An 18547-nucleotide genomic window follows, 5' to 3' on the forward strand; every position below is an offset into this window, starting at 1 on the left:
TCTGGATTATACAATCTTTGTAACTTAATGTAAGACATTTTTTTACCGAGGGAGTATAATCTATACGAATAAAAATCATGAAAGCCATAAGATTATATTTGATTAGTGGTATGGTTTTGGATTCGGTTTAAAGATTTATAGAGATCATAATGGCACGTCTAACATTGTATTTTATTCAAGTCAACCCGCCGGTGCACCACATTTAAGTTTCTATCTAATTTGTACCGTCATCATTTTCTGCAAATGGTCTCTTGTACTTTCTCAAACTTTTTTTGATACTTTCTCAAACTCAACATGTAGTCCACTGTATGTCTGTACCCATGTTTCATTATGAAACTAGAACTTAGCTGAGGTGGACTGTGAGTTGACTTTAAATACGTGGTCAATATTGCAAATATGAAAAATAGGCCGCATATTTAGATCTCGGTGTAGTAGGCTTCGTCGATTTAGGTATGTCAGGTCTCAAGTTCACATTTGCATTTGTGCTTCTGCATTTTTGCGACTGAAATTTGCGTTTATGCTTAGTGTGCATGTATCGAGCAATAACTTGTAGAGGTTTGCAAGACTATCAATTTTTAGGATAATTTTAAATTGTGAATTATTCAACTAGTGCATGTCTCCCTGTCTGCTTATCCACCTTACCTTGGCATGTCGGCAGTGCTCGTTTCTTTGTAAAATTGCTTGAATGTTTAGAACTCAAACTCCATTAAATTGCATTAGTGTTTATATGATTTGTGCATTGATATTGTTCTTTATGCAGAATTACATTGACTGTCTTAGTAAAAAAAATACAACATTCTAAATTGTGCATCAATTTTGAGGATACTCCATGGTACAACGTGCGGTGATCCCCAAATCGTCTATGGGTCACTTAGTAATGACTGGGAAGCCATGCACGATGGGAGGTTTTTATTCTTCGATAGCACCAGATGCGTTTTCACCCTCCAAATTGTTCTAGGTGTCCTAGTGGCGGAGCTCCCAATCAAGATCCTGTTCATCGCTGGTCTCACGGGTTGCTTTGCTCCAGTAGCATGCCCCTATGGCGGAGCTCGCGGCCTTGCCGATGACATATGTTGACTATGTTTGCTCCAGTATTGCGCCGTGGGGATCCGGCACACACACGGGTGTTTGGATCAACTTGTAAGGGTGTTTGGATCAACTTGTAAGGTCTTGGTATTGGATACCCTCCGACGCCCTCCACCTACTTCTAATTGTGGCAGTGGTGCGATACCCTCCGACGGCCCCTGCACCTACTCCTAAGTCTAACTATGGTGGTGATGATTTTTTGTACTCCCTTCAGTCCTTTTTACTCTGCATATAAGATTTGTCTGAAGTCAACTTTATAAAGTTGACCAACTTTATAAAGAAAAATATCAACATTCACAATAGGATATCAATACCATTAGATGCATCATGAATTTAATTTTATAACTTTAGTACTGTAGATATTGAAACCTTTTTATATAAATATGACCAGATTTTATGAAATTTGACTTCAGTCAAATCTTATATGTTGAGTAAAAGGACTAGAGTGAGTATTGGTCAGCTAAGCTGTGCCATGTCACAGGTACCCATTTTATTTTTTAGGAGAAGACCATCACGGCTAGCTTTATTAATATTAAATCATACTTATATCGTCCGCTAATTTTTTTTACAATAAAGTTCGGGGCGTGTCGAACCATTCGGAAGCTTGGTTCACTCGTCCCCACTCTGCTAGCACACACGCTACTGCATTAGATTTCTATTACAAAATTCAATACTAGCCTTCCCGAAACTCAAAACCCCACTATGACACACATCGTAGCTAGCTTTAATCCTTGGAACAAAGCCGCAGCTTCAGCTGACACAACGTCGGGCACATGCTCAAGGGCCGCGACGAATTGCCCCGTGAAGTCCTGTACTACTATTCGGCAAGACCCTGTGAAATCATGGTCAGAAAATGAGGCATCGACGTTGATTATAGTTTGGCCAGCTAAACCAATCCTCCATTGGTTAAGCCTTGGCGTTTTGGATGGTTTCCCGGCAACTCACACATATCTAGTTTCCATTGGTTAAGCCAGTTTGTATTGCCGAATATACCAGCATGTAGGAGCCACTATCTCCATATATGTTCTTTGGCAAGATGGGTCACGGAGCAAAAACTCAATGATCGCCGCACCTGCTCTTTCAACCAGAGCTGCTCTAACGATTGCGTTTCTCAAGCATAGAGATTCCTAAACTACTTTTGCCCTCTCACACTTAAACCAGGCATGGCTGATGTCTTACGTACTCTGTTTGCATATGGGACATTGACAACTGTTTTCGATATGACGGTTGGCCAAAACACACAAGCAAGGGATCGTGTTATGCAAGCATCGCCATATAAAGATCTTCACCTTACCTGGTGCTTCCTCCATTTCACAATATAGTGTGATACGAATTCAGTGTTATAATTTTTGCTTCCGCCGCAGTCGATCTCGTGGGTTAAATTTATTATCAAATTTAGATCTCGGGAAGCGCGAGCGCATTACATTGTGGAATGAAGGGAGCAACTTCATTCTCCACAATTTCTTTCATATTGGGTGCCGTGTTGATCCTCCTTGGCAGAAAGTGTTAGAGCATCTACAACCACGGACACCAAATCCAGCACCTCAAACGTCTGCGGACATGGCCGGGCGTGTTCACGGGCACTGACCGGTCAAACCTCATACTTTGTGTTATGCATCTGACTACCTCATATTTTATCCCCTAAATCCATACAAACCATGCAAATAAAATTCTACGCAAGCTTCAAAGTATCGGATATCGGGTTCGTATCGGTTTGGCTTCGACATATCTGATGCCGGATATCGGGTGATATATCGGAGAAAACATGTCTATTTTTTTCCATTATTCTTGTTCAAAACATTTATTTTTGTAAAACAAAATGTATGATGGCAATGCTTTAACATGACACTTTTACCTTCCTATTTTATTAACTTGTTGACTAAGAAAATATTAAGGAAAGATTCACAAAATCCTTACTCTATGATTAAAAACAATACGATATATATGCATTTGTACGAAACATTGTGCATGATTTTGATAATATATAATGAAGTTGTAAATGCATAATCTTATTTCACTGCATTCTTATAAATAATTGTTGTCATCTACGTATCATTTTATATCTTTGGACATATCGGGCTAGATATCGGCCATATCGATCGATATTTTGGTCAATATCGGGTGATATGTTTGAAAATGATATTTACAAAATGAGATGTCATATTTATATCGGTGGAGCCTCAAAGTGATATATCGGTCGTAGCGGCCTAGATTAAAAAGCTTGATTCTACGTACAAGATAAATCACGCTAACCTAAACTACGCTTCGTTGTCGGCAATGCCCACGACTTCCATGCCAGACGCTGGTTAGATGGGCGCTTAGGAGGGCGCCGGCCCCTCCTCCTCATCCATATACGTGAGAATCTTGTCGAGCCTCGGGGCGATCCGGGCTTCGCGCCTTGCCTGGATTTGCTCAAGGAGTTGCAGCCGGCACTCTGATGATGTTAGATGTCGGTAGCTCCTTACCCGCCGGCGTGGTGGCACGGCTACTAGTGGTGGTGGACGGCGAGCGGACGGTAAGTGAAAAGTGGAGGCGGCGGACGGTAGGGTAGGAAATGTGGACAGGTAGGGTTTCAGTGCAGGCAGTCGGCTTAAATAACCGAGCTAGGGCACTAGGCGTCCTACCGGAGTGGCGCCATCGGTCCAACGGAGGAGACAAGCTTCGGACCGCCGAGTTTCGGAGTGTTTCCGTGTGGGACTAGAGTGTTAGTTCGATGTGGCAGACGCGCCCGGGCCTCCCCATGTGCGCCCTAGGTTTGGGCCGGATATGAAGGGTGATGGTCAGCTTGGGCGCTTGAGGCCGCTTTGAGGCGCCCGTTTGGGTCGGGTTTTTGACCGGTCACTGACCAGGACGTTCGCCCGGCCGTTTGAGGATTTTTTGGGGTGCTTGACTATAAATGCTCTTAGGGTTCTCATTAGCATAAGTGCCCTCCCATGTTTTATAGTAGACCGATGAGGGAGTCCCGGACTAGGGGGTGTCCAGATAGCCGAACTATCATCTTCGGCCGGACTCCTGGACTATGAAGATACAAGATTGAAGACTTCGTCCCGTGTCTGGATGGGACTTTCGTTGGCGTGGAAGGAAAGCTTGGCGATACGGATATGTAGATCTCCTACCATTGTAACCGACTCTGTGTAACTCTAACCCTCTTCGGTGCCTATATAAACCGGAGGGTTTTAGTCCGTAGGACAGAAGAACAATCATACCATAGGCTAGCTTCTAGGGTTTAGCCTCTCTGATCTCGTGGTAGATCTACTCTTGTACTACCCATATCATCAATATCAATCAAGCAGGAGTAGGGTTTTACCTCCATCGAGAGGGCCCGAACCTGGGTAAAAACATCGTGTCCCTTGTCTCCTGTTACCATCCGCCTAGACGCACAGTTCGGGACCCCCTACCTGAGATCCGCCGGTTTTGACACCGACATTGGTGCTTTCATTGAGAGTTCCTCTGTGTCGTCATCTTTAGGCCCGATGGCTCCTTCGATCATCAACAACGATGCGGTTCAGGGTGAGACTTTTCTCCCCGGACAGATCTTCGCATTCGGCGGCTTTGCACTGCGGGCCAATTCGCTTGGCCATTTGGAACAGATTGAAAGCTACGCCCCTGGCCATCAGGTCAGATTTGGAAGTTTGAACTACACGGCTGACGCCCGCGGAGACTTGATCTTCGACGGGTTCGAGCCACAGCCAAGTGCGCCGCACTGTCGCGATGGGCATGATCTAGCTCTGCCGCCGAACAGTGCCCTGGAGGCTGCACCAGTGTCCGCTCCGACCCTTAGTTCGGAGCCGACTGCGCCGATCGAGGACAGGTGGCAGGACACCACCTCGGGGGCTGCGATCTCTACGGCGATTGAGCCGAACACCAACCCTGTCCTTTGCGAAGCTTGTGACTCTAAGGTGCCGGACTCCTCTCCGGGCTCCGCACCTTCCGCGCTCCTGCCAATCGAATCCAACTGGGCTCCGATCATGGAGTTCACCGCCGCGGACATCTTTTAGCACCCGCCCTTTGGCGACGTCCTGAATTTACTAAAGTCTCTCTCTTTATCAGGAGAGCCCTGGCCGAATTATGGTCAGCAAGGTTGGGATGCGGACGACAAAGAAATTCAAAGCCCACCCACCACCCACTTCATAGCCACAGTCGAAAGTTTAAACGACGTGCTAGATTTCGACTCCGAAGACATCGACGGTATGGACAACCATGTAGGAGATAAGAATGAACCAGCACCTATAAGGCACTGGACAGCCACCTCATCTCAGGATGTATACATGTTGGACACACCTAAAGGAAGCGACAGCGAGGAACAACGGGACGTCACGAGGGATCATTCCCTCGAAAAGCAGTCAAAACGGCGACGTAAGCGCGGCTCAAAGTCCCGCCTCGACAAAGACCCAGCCATAGAGCAGGGCGAACCGGTGGACGTCGAACATGCTATCGAGCAACCGTCCGAACAGGACAATCTGGATAAACAACCCGTCCCCGGCGAAGATAACAGTCCGGACGATCTCACGCCGGACAAGTTACTGGAGCAGAAGAACCTCCACAAAAGGCTCGTCGCCACTGCGCGTAGCCTGAAAAAGCAGAAGCAGAAGCTCAAAACAGCGGAAGATGTGCTCAGAATCAGATGGAGCAAAGTACTCAACACCGCAGACAAATACGACGATAGTCACCGAACAAAGAGCTACCCGAAGCGAAAACTACTGCCCTAATTCGATGAGGAGGCCGTAGAGCCCCCGCAATCAAAAAACAAGGAGACCACTCGGTCGGATAGACGACGACCCCATGGCAAACATAGAGCGGCAAACGGCGCCGCACACAAGCCGGCCCGCGATCCGCACACGGATTCGCATCAAAAAGATGGCCCAGTTAGATCTATCTACGGGCCAAGAAAGCAAGCTCTAGTAAGCAAAGCAACACATCAAGTATCAGAATACTATGGTACACCTAAATATAGGGGTGCCGCACACCCCCTATGTTTCACCGATGAGGTTCTGGATTATGAATTTCCAGCGGGATTCAAGCCCGTAAACATAGAGGCATACGATGGAACAACAGACCCTGGAGTCTGGATCGAGGATTACATCCTCCACATACACATGGCTAGAGGATATGACCTCCACGCCATAAAATACTTACCCCTCAAGCTCAAAGGGCCAGCCCGGCATTGGCTCAAAAGCCTCCCTGAAAACACCATTGGAAGTTGGGATGAGCTCGAGGATGCTTTTCGGGCAAATTTTCAAGGGACCTATGTCCGACCTCCGGATGCAGACGATTTAAGTCACATAACCCAACAACCCGGAGAGTCAGCCCGAAAATTCTGGAACAGATTCCTTACTAAAAAGAACCAAATAGTCGACTGTCCGGACGCCGAAGCCTTAGCAGCTTTCAAACACAACGTTCGAGACGAATGGCTCGCCAGACACCTCGGCCAAGAAAAGCCAAGAACAATGGCCGCATTAACAAGCCTCATGACCCGCTTTTGCGCAGGAGAGGATAGCTGGCTGGCAAGATGCAGTACCAGCGACCCAAGTACATCCGAAGTCAGGGATGGAAATGGGAAACCGCGACGCAGCAAAGAACAACGCGGACCAAGGGCAACAGCCCGAAGAGCACGGCAACCAACGCCGGATTCAAAAGCTCACGACAGAATCATAAAAAACTGCCCCCTAAGGATAACAGGGACGAGCTATCTAACTTAAACAAAATCTTGGACAAGGTATGCCAAATCCACAGTATCCCCGGGAAGCCTGCAAATCATACGCACAGAGATTGTTGGGTCTTCAAGCAGTCCGGCAAATTCAATGCCGAACACAAGAGGCTCGACACACCAAGCGAGGACGATGATGAACCCCACAAGCAGAGCACCGGAAAACAAAAGAATTTCCCACAAGAAGTCAAAACAGTAAACTCACTTTACGTGACAAAAGGGAAAAACAGAACGACGCCCATAGAGATACGCGCCATACGGCCTATCCCAGAGGAGTCCTGCCACTGGTTGTCAAAACCAATCACCTTCGACCATCAGGATTACTCTAGAAGTATCCGGAATGAAGGATGGACTGCCTTGATATTAGATCCGATAATCGACGGACTCCAATTTACACAAGTCCTAATGGACGGCGGCAGTGATCTAAACCTGTTATATCAGGACACAATCCGCAAAATGGGGATAGACCCAACCAAAATTTGCCATAGCAACACTTCTTTTTAAGGGGTAATGCCAGGCCGATATGCCCATTGTACGGGCTCTCTATTGCTAGAAGTTGTGTTCGGCTCACCCGGCAACTTCCGCCGTGAAAAGTTAACCTTCCACCTCGCCCCATTTACAAGTAGCTATCAAGCACTACTGGGGCACGAAGCTTTCGCCCGCTTTAACGCAATACCGCATTATGCATCCCTCACACTTAAAATGCCTGGTCCATGAGGCATCATCTCCTTAAAGGAAAATATCGAGTGTTCCTCGAGCGCGGAAGATTGTGTGACTGCCTCGACGGCTACACACTAAACCGGCTTCACTAATCCGAGCACCTAAACAAGTCGTTCAGACCCCGGACACGGTTAGACGAGTCCGGCGTAAACATACAGGGGCTTACCAGCCGCATACCCCCGTACTAGGGGCTCCACGCATGTACACCAAGAGACATTAAAGCTCAATTTCATTCATTTTTTGAATCGTACTTTGTTTATTTAATATAAAGTACATTTTCGCACGATCTTTTTCGACTAAGTTCCTCTCTTTTACAGATGAACACCGTGCTACACCCGTCCAGGATACGGCACAACGGAGACACAGGCGCAGACGTGCAGTAGGGACCCATTGGAAGGATTCTTTTCAGATTAAGACCTTGCGTAAACCTTTTTTACTGTCTCTTGTTGATACACATCCCTCGTTTTCTTGCTATAACCGAGGAGGAGGCTGGCGTTTTGGCATGGGTCACGTCAGAATTTTGCGCGTACTTGGACACCATGGGCTTATTACCAAGGGCGTTGTTCGGCCCGTTTCCATAAAGACCGAATACCTTAGGGAGTGTTCGGCGTCTCGAGTTAGGCCTTATATGCATCAGCTCCGAATCATGTCTTTGGTCAAATGTTGGGTTTGCCCGGCTCCTATGTTTTGTTGCCTTACGTTCCATTCTATCGGCTAACGCAGCACCAGGAGAACTACTGCGATTGTGCCCCGGTTTGTCCAGGCGAGCACCTCAGTAGGGAAAGCCGAAAACTGACTGTCATGATATAGCGTGAGACTGGTCAACCACTCGATGACCCGCCGAAATCTTTAGGATTCCTCCACATAAACGAAGGGCCATTTCCCGGTCAGGCACATACGCGCCCCGAATTCGGGTGAGCGCGGTGCCCCTAGGGGCTATATAGTAGCCCCACTGTCAAACTCCTATGGCTAAGTGAAAGTGATAAAGCATTATAGTCCGGTTGCCTAGTTTGTTGCGCCACCACCTCATTTATAGGACCAAGACGTTGGATCAAGTGTGAAAACGCGCCTTTTGCAAACACCCCTGCATTATATGCGTGGGGGCTGAAGCCGAAGACTGCCATCTTTCAGGTTATATACACATATAAGTTAACGGTCGCACAGGAGGTATTTCAATTCTTGAAGGCACAAGTATAAAAAGCTTTTATATTTCATCGAAACATTGTTTCACAATAATACATGTTATTCGAACATAATATCCTTCGAGCACTGCGTCTCTATTAAACGAGCGCCCTGCAGAACTTCCTGAAAATAGTGCTCGACAGGTACTCGGCTTCCGTTTGAATCTTGGGTTGCAACATCGGTGGCCTTCATCTCCGCCCAGTATGTCTTGACACGGGCAAGAGCCATCCGCGCACCCTCTATGCATGCCGACCTCCTCATTGCATTGATATGCGACACCGCACCAAGGAACTGTTGCACCAAGCCAAAATAACTCTTCGGCTCGGGCCTCTTCGGCCACAAAAGACTCACGACATCCTTCATGGCAAGTCCGGATAGCCTATTCAGCTCCGCCCATTCGGCCAAGCGACCGGTTAATGGAAGTGGGCGCTCTGGATTATGGAACTGCGACCAAAAAACCTTTCCCGTTTCGTGACCCTCTTGATCTCGAAAGTATTCGTCCGCGTCCGCCGCACTTGCCACCAAGTCCAGATAAGCATCTTCCACACTCCACAACCGGTCCAACTGAGCATAATTAGGATCCATGAATTTCCTCCACAGCAGAAAGGGCTTTCCAGCCGCGATATCTCCGGCCTGACGTAGCTCCTCCTTCATAGCTCTCATCGCAGAGCGAGCATCCTTGGTCTCGGCAGTGGCAGCTGGCAACGGTCGGCAGCATTCTTCAACTTCACGGCCATCTCGGCCATTTCCTTCTTGCTTCGGCAGTGAGTAGTCTGTTCGGCTTTTAGCTCTTCGGCCGCCTTTAAGGCAGCCGCATCACTCTTTCTGGCCTGCTCCTTAGCTCGGGCAATCTCCGCCCGAAGGTTCTCCATGGCAGCGGCACCATCTGCATCAAGCATACATGTTGTAAGGCACGGCCATCAAGCTCCCTTACCAGGTGTCCGCGGAGAAATTGCATACCTTGCGACTCGTCAAGTCGCTTATTGACAAGCGCGATGTCGGCATCTACCACGTCAAACTGCCGCCTTAGTTCGGCAAATTCATCAGTCCAGCCAGCCACCGGACCCTTCGCCACCTACATAGGAAGGGCGACATATTATACCTGGGATTATGATCCTCGGCGCGCTATCATTTTCTGATAACACACCGAGCCTCAGGCGCTACTATCTACATAGGGCGCATTTTTTATGCGGAATGTCATATGGTACATCATTTGCGTACCTCAAATCCTGTCAGTAAACTTCTGACGGCTTCATGCAATCCGCTCTTAGCGGATGAAATCCTTTCAATCACCGTACCCATTAACGCACGGTGATCTTCTGAGATAGACGCTCGCCCGAGCAGATCCTTCAGCTCCTCCGACCGTACACCATATGGTGCCGGACTCGTCCGATGGCCTTTTTCGAAGGCCGGACGCGGAGGGCTTTGAGGGGACATACGACTACCTTCCGGTCCCACCGGACTCGGAGAAACCCTCCGCGACGACACCTCAGGGTCGCTCGCCTCGTAAGACGGTACGACAGGGGGAGGCGTTTCGCTCTCTATCATCTCCGGATGAAGATCCCCCGAAGATGAGCTCTGCTGAGAAGGGCTGAGATCCGAACTACAAGGTAAAATTTCGATTATCAGAAATAGGGTAGGGATATCCTTTATTTTAAAAAGAACTCCCCTTTTTACTTATGGCTCGGTGGAGGGCTGATCCCCTTGGGGGCACAATGCGGCCAAGGCATCCCTCGGCGCAGGACCCTCTGACGAAGATTTCTTCCCCCGCTTTGAGACCTTGGTCTCCGGGTCTTCAGAGGCGGTCCTCTTCTTCCCCTGGATGGAGGGATTCTCGATCCCTCCTTTCCTGACGACCTCCTTCGCGGAGGCGGTAGCTTCCTTGTTCCCCCCCTTCACCTTCTTTCAAAGGCGCAACCTCCAGCATGCTGGTTAACACGGGATCCGGCGTGGTCTCAGGGAGGGGGGGCGGACACCTGATTAGCTTTGCTTTTGCTATCCACTCCTGTTCAAAGGACAACTCTTTTGAGAGCAAATTAATGATAAATATGGGATAGCGTGTCCGGGTACAGGGCTACGTACTTGAGTATCCGGGCAATTGCAGCTCAGACCTGCGTCCTCGGTCAAGTCCGGACACATCGCTTGTGATCCGAAGAAAAGCTTGTACATCTCGACGGGCGTCGCGCCCATAAAATGTTGGAGAGCTCGTGGTCCCTCCGGGTTAAATTCCCACAAGCGGAGGGGGCGACGTCTGCAGGGCAGGATGCGATGAATCAACATGACCTGCGCCAGTATGACCAGAGTGATCTCTCTCTAGGAGATCTTGAATGCGGCCCTGCAACAAGGGCACGTCCTTGGACGGCCCCCAGTCAAGCCCTTTATTGACCCATGACGTCAGCCGCGGTGGAGGACCCGAGCGAAAGGCAGGTGGCGCCACCCATTTGGTGCCCCTAGGAGCTGTGATATAAAACCACTCTTGTTGCCATAAGCTGAGCTCCTCTTGAAAAGAGCCCTCGGGCCACGGAGCATCGGCATTCTTGCTTATAACAGCCCCTCCGCACTCTGCCTGTTGCCCCTTGATCATCTTCGGCTCCACTTTGAAGGTCTTGAGCCACAATCCGAAGTGAGGGGTAATGCGGAGGAAGGCTTCGCACACGACAATGAACGATGAGATGTGGAGGATGGATTCCGGATCCAAGTCGTGAAATTCCAGCCCATAGTAAAACATGAGCCCCCTCACGAAGGGGTCCGTCGGGAAGCTTAGCCCCCGAAGGAAGTGAGACGCGAACACCATGCTTTCACCAGGCTTGGGAGTAGGAATAACCTGCCCTTGGGCAGACAGCCTATGCAAAATTTCGCCGGTTAGATACCTGTCATCTCTTAGCTTTAGCACGTCTTCTTCCGTGACGGGGGAAGGCATCCACCGGCCTTTCAGGTCGGAGCCGGACATCATCGAAGGTCCGAAGCGCCTGAATCTGGAGCTTTGGGTGTTGGAACTCGAGGCGAGGGGCGGATTCGATTGAGAATGAAAGAAGGGAGTGGAGCCTTGGTCTCTTTATAAAGAGGTTGAATACCAAGATCCTCCCCCGTGACTGTTTGGGACTTGCCTTCGATAGAGGAGACGTGCCAATGGGCACGACTGGGTTACCCATGCCCGTATTGATGGGAATCCCGGAATAAGGGGACACGATCTCTGCTTTGACAAGACGTGCCAAGGAAACCGCCTTGCTAAACGCGCTGAGGTGGAATAGTAAAAATGATTCGAATAAAGGCTTGGCCGTGGTGTGATGTCACGCCACGGAATACGTCAGCAGATTGAATTTGTGTAAATATTATTCTCTCTACGGTGGTATGTGGAACTTATTTTACAGAGCCGGACACTATCCTTGTGTTCAAAATCTTCTATGAAGTATTCGGAGGAGGAACCCGCCTTGCAATGCCGAAGACAATATGTGCGCCGGACTCGTCATCATTTAAGCCTGGTTCAGGGGCTACTGAGGGAGTCCCGGACTAGGGGTTGTCCGGATAGCCGAACTATCATCTTCGGCCGGACTCCTAGACTATGAAGATACAAGATTGAAGACTTCGTCCCGTGTCCGGATGGGACTTTCGTTGGCGTGGAAGGCAAGCTTGGCGATACGGATATGTAGATCTCCTACCATTGTAACCGACTCTGTGTAACCCTAACCCTCTTTGGTGCCTATATAAACCGGAGGGTTTTAGTCCGTAGGACAGAAGAACAATCATACCATAGGCTAGCTTCTAGCGTTTAGCCTCTCTGATCTCGTGGTAGATCTACTCTTGTACTACCCATATCATCAATATCAATCAAGCAGGAGTAGGGTTTTACCTCCATCGAGAGGGCCCGAACCTGGGTAAAAACATTGTGTCCCTTGTCTCCTGTTACCATCCGCCTAGACGCATAGTTCGGGACCCCCTACCCGAGATCCGCCGGTTTTGACACCTACAACCGACCTTACACCGAAGATACCATTTTTGTCAAATGTCATGCCACAAGATCCTTTGTTGACTGGTGAAAGATTGGAATTTGAAGTATTTTGCCAACATCTATAGGCCAAAAATTATCCCTCATCAGCTGTTCATGCCATTAACCTGTGGTTGGATCAATGAGCTCACTCACCATTGTTAGAACTTTGTTGGCCCTCACAGTGATGATTTTCCTACTGGAAATATTAGGGATCCAACCATCATCCCATATATGAATTTTCACTCTATATCCAACCCTCCGTATACATCCTTTCTTAAATGTTTGCACACCAATGATGGCATGCAAGTGCATAGAGTTTAGTTGAAGCCTTTTTGAAATAAGAGTATTGATCCCACATGGAGCACATGAATCATACTTTTGCCTCTTGTAATTAATTATGTATTTTTATTCCTGCAGATAATTATAGACTTGAAGCAAAGTGAGGGCAGAAACAAATTGTAATTGAGTAGTGGAACAAGCTTTAAAGTAAATACATAAAATTAAATAGAGAACATTAGCTAGAGTGACTGATGGGGCAATAGAGGAGTAAGACGTTCTCAGAGAGTCCAGAATCCCCATCGGTATGATTCTAGTGTACCTATGTGAGTGCATTGTATGGGATGGATACTTGAGCCACTCTTGACTATTATGATGGGCGGAGCTGGGTACAGAATACGTTCTACGCGAAGTAGACTTCGTGCCACGCACACCACTATCATAGTCTCCCCGTAGGGTTACAACTCATGATAATTAAGGGTTTACACCATGTACGCGGCCTCTTTAAGGGTTCTTCATAATTCCCCTATCAATTGCAAAGATTAGGAGAAAAGGCTTTTACTTTCACCTCAAATTACCTTCATGCCCTAGCCCTTTACAACGACAGTGTTATACTTCATGGCCATAAGGCAAAATGCTGAGTGGGGCCCCTTCACAACATTCACGAAGTTATTAAACTAAGCATTCAACCTAGGATCTCATATCCAAAGTAACAATTTAGATCCTATGCATGCCAAGGTTCATCCATATCCCCGAGAACTAGGGGTCTATTCACACATGGAAACAACAAACATCATGACAAAGGTGACGACAAACATGAATGTATTATATAAATAACATACAAGATGACCCACTAGGTTTCCTGATGTTACAATGATAAGGATGTGGATGATGATGATGACAGTGGTGATGATGATGATGACGATGATAATGGTGACGATGTTGTAGCCCCCTTGTGCTTGATGAGGAAGATGACCCTCTTCTCCTTGCCAATCCGTCCTCCGATCATCTCTGGAGGCTAGACGTTCTGCCTTTTGGACGAGTTTTTCATCTCTCTGGGCGTCTGATCCCCAATCCGATTTCACGACGTGGAAGTAGTCGACCAGGCGGCAAGCTGGCACCTCATACGACCGCCCATGCGAGCGGGCATGGTCGCATGGAACGCCGTCTTTCGCTCTGGAAGCGTGGCGACGACTCCTTCTTTGGCCTCCTTGCCTAGTTCTTTTATGGTAGATTATTATCACTTCAAATACGTGTTTTCACTACTATTTCTGAGGATTTCCTCCATATTGCTAAGTGGTCCGAAAAGTGTTACCTGAGGGAAATCAACAAAAAGAGGTGCGTGAGAAGGGTGAAATTCCACAAAGCCTACCATGTAGGCACAAAATATCTACCAAAATTATCCCATAAATTGGACTCATCAACCAATCCATATAATTTGCCAGACATGTTGGGGAACGTAGTAATTTCAAAAAAATTCCTACACACACGCAAGATCATGGTGATGGCATAGCAACGAGAGGGGAGAGTATTGTCCACGTACCCTCGTAGACCGTAAGCGGAAGCGTTAAGACAACGCGGTTGAAGTAGTCGTACGTCTTCACGATCCGACCGATCCAAGCACCGAACGTACGACACCTCCGAGTTCAGCACACGTTTAGCTCGATGACGATCCCCGGGCTCCGATCCAGCAAAGCGTCGGGGATGAGTTCCGTCAGCACGACGGCGTGGATACGATGATGATCTTCTACCGGCACAGGGCTTCATCTAAACTCCGCGACGATATGACCGAGGTGGAATATGGTGGAGGGGGCACCGCACACGGCTAAGGAACGATCCATAGATCAACTTGTGTGTTCTAGGGTGCCCCCTGCCCCCGTATATAAAGGAGCAAGGGGGTGCAGTCGGCCCTAGGAGGAGGCGCGCCGGAGGAGTCCTACTCCCACCGGGAGTAGGACTCCCCCCCTTTCCTAGTTGGATTAGGACTTGGGGGGAGGGAAAGAGGAAAGGGGGGCGCCGCCCCCCCTTCCTTGTCCTATTCGGACTAGGGGGGAGGGGGCGCGCGGCCTGCCCTGGCCGGCCCTCCTCTTCTCCCTCATGGCCCACTAAGGCCCATTAACCCCCGGGAGGATTCCGGTAACCCCCCGGTGTTCCGGTAAAATCCCGATTTCACCCGGAACTATTCCGAAGTCCAAACATAGGCTTCCAATATATCAATCTTTATGTCTCGACCATTTCGAGACTCCTCGTCATGTCCGTGATCACATCTGGGGCTCCGAACAAACTTCGATACATCAAAACTTATAAACTCATAATAAAACTGTCATCGTAACGTTAAGCGTGCGGACCCTACGGGTTCGAGAACTATGTAGACATGACCTAGAACTATTCTCGGTCAATAACCAATAGCGGAACCTGTATGCCCATATTGGTTCCTACATATTCTATGAAGATCTTTATCGGTCAAACCGCATAACAACATACGTTGTTCCCTTTGTCATCGGTATGTTACTTGTCCGAGATTCGATCGTCGGTATCCAATACCTAGTTCAATCTCGTTACCGGCAAGTCTCTTTACTCGTTACGTAATGCATCATTCCGTAACTAACTCATTAGTTACATTGCTTGCAAGGCTTATAGTGATGTGCATTACCGAGAGGGCCCAGAGATACCTCTCTGACAATCGGAGTGACAAAACCTAATCTCGAAATACGCCAACTCAACATGTACCTTTGGAGACACCTGTAGTACTCCTTTATAATCACCCAGTTACGTTGTGACGTTTGGTAGCACCCAAAGTGTTCCTCCGGTAAACGGGAGTTGCATAATCTCATAGTTACAGGAACATGTATAAGTCATGAAGAGAGCAATATCAATATACTAAACGATCAAGTGCTAGGCTAACGGAATGGGTCATGTCAATCACATCATTCTCCTAATGATGTGATCCCATTAATCAAATGACAACACATGTCTATGGTTAGGAAACATAACCATCTTTGATTAATAAGCTAGTCAATTAGAGGCATACTAGTGACGTTGTGTTTGTCTATCTATTCACACATGTATTATGTTTCCGGTTAATACAATTCTAGCATGAATAATAAACATTTATCATGATATGAGGAAATAAATAATAACTTTATTATTGCCTCTAGGGCATATTTCCTTCAGTCTCCCACTTGCACTAGAGTCAATAATCTAGATTACATAGTAATGATTCTAACACCCATGGAGTCTTGGTGCTGATCATGTTTTGCTCGTGAGAGAGGCTTAGTCAATGGGTCTGCAACATTCAGATCCGTATGTATCTTGCAAATCTCTATGTCTCCCACTTGGACTTGGCCCCGAATGGAATTGAAGCGTCTCTTGATGTGCTTGGTCCTCTTGTGAAATCTGGATTCCTTTGCCAAGGCAATTGCACCAGTATTGTCACAGAAGATCTTGATTGGTCCCGATGCACTAGGTATGACACCTAGATCGGAAATGAACTCCTTCATCTAGACTCCTTCATTTGCTGCTTCCGAAGCAGCTATGTACTCCGCTTCACATGTAGATCCCGCCACGACGCTTTGTTTAGAACTGCACCAACTTACAGCTCCACCGTTTAATAAAAACACGTATCCGATTTGCGATTTAGAATCGTCCGGATCAGTGTCAAAGCTTGCATCGACGTAACCATTTACGGCTAGCTCTTTGTCACCTCCATATACGAGAAACATATCCTTAGTCCTTTTCAGGTATTTCAGGATGTTCTTGACCACTGTCCAGTGATCCACTCCTGGATTACTTTGGTACCTTCCTGCCAAGCTTATTGCTAAGCATACGTCAGGTCTGGTACACAGCATTGCATACATGATAGAGCCTATGGCTGAAGCATAGGGAACATCTTTCATTTTATCTCTATCTTCTGCTGTGGTCGGGCATTGAGTTTGACTCAACTTCACACCTTGTAGCACGGGCAAGAACCCTTTCTTTGCCTGATCCATTTTGAACTTTTTCAAAATTTTATCAAGGTATGTGCTTTGTGAAAGTCCTATTAAGCGTCTTGATCTATCTCTATAAATCTTGATGCCCAGTATGTAAGCAGCTTCACCGAGGTCTTTCATTGAAAAACTCTTATTCAAGTATCCCTTTATGCTATCCAGAAATTCTATATCATTTCCAATTAATAATATGTCATCTACATATAATATCAGAAATGCTACAGAGCTCCTACTCACTTTCTTGTAAATACAGGCTTCTCCAAAAGTCTGTATAAAACCATATGCTTTGATCACACTATCAAAGCACTTATTCCAACTCCGAGATGCTTGCACCAGTCCATAAATGGATCGCTGGAGCTTGCACACTTTGTTAGCACCTTTTGGATCAACAAAACCTTCTGGTTGCATCATATACAACTCTTCTTCTAGAAATCCATTCAAGAATGCAGTTTTGACATCCATTTGCCAAATTTCATAATCATGAAATGCAGCAATAGCTAACATGATTCGGACAGACTTAAGCATCGCTACGGGTGAGAAAGTCTCATCGTAGTCAACCCTTGAACTTGTCAAAAACCTTTTGCAACAAGTCGAGCTTTATAGACAGTTACATTACCATCAGCGTCAGTCTTCTTCTTAAAGATCCATTTATTCTCAATGGCTTTCCGATCATCGGGCAAGTCAACTAAAGTCCATACTTTGTTTTCATACATGGATCGCATCTAGAATTTCATGGATTCTAGCCATTTTGCGGAATCTGGGCTCATCATCGCTTCCTCATAGTTCGTAGGTTCATCATGGTCAAGTAACATGACTTCCAGAACAGGATTACCGTACCATTCTGGTGCGGATCTTACTCTGGTAGACCTACGAGGTTCAGTAGAAACTTGATCTAAAGTTTCATGATCAATATCATTAGCTTCCTCACTAATTGGTGTAGTTGTCACAGGAACCGGTTCTTGTGATGAACTACTTTCCAATAAGGGAGCAGGTACAGTTACCTCATCAAGTTCTACTTTTCTCCCACTCACTTCTTTCGAGGGAAACTCCTTCTCTAGAAAGGATCCGATTTTAGCGACGAAAATCTTGCCCTCAGATATGTGATAGAAGGTGTACCCAATAGTCTCTTTTGGGTATCCTATGAAGACACATTTCTTCGATCTAGGTTCGAGCTTATCTGGTTGAAGTTTCTTCACATAAGCATCGCAGCCCCAAACTTTAAGAAATGACAACTTTGGTTTCTTGCCAAACCACAGTTCATAAGGCGTCGTCTCAATGGATTTTGATGGTGCCCTATTTAACGTGAATGCGGCCGTCTCTAAAGCATAACCCCAGAATGATAGCGGTAAATCAGTAAGAGACATCATAGATCGCACCATATCTAGTAAAGTACGATTACGACGTTCGGACACACCATTTTGTTGTGGTGTTCCGGGTGGCGTGAGTTGCGAAACTATTCCGCATTGTTTCAAATGTAAACCAAACTCGTAACTCAAATATTCTCCTCCACGATCAGATCGTAGAAACTTTATTTTCTTGTTACGATGATTTTCCACTTCACTCTGAAATTCTTTGAACTTTTCAAATGTTTCAGACTTGTGT

The sequence above is a fragment of the Triticum dicoccoides genome, chromosome 1B (assembly GCF_002162155.2).
Source record: "Triticum dicoccoides isolate Atlit2015 ecotype Zavitan chromosome 1B, WEW_v2.0, whole genome shotgun sequence".
NCBI lineage: Eukaryota > Viridiplantae > Streptophyta > Magnoliopsida > Poales > Poaceae > Triticum > Triticum dicoccoides.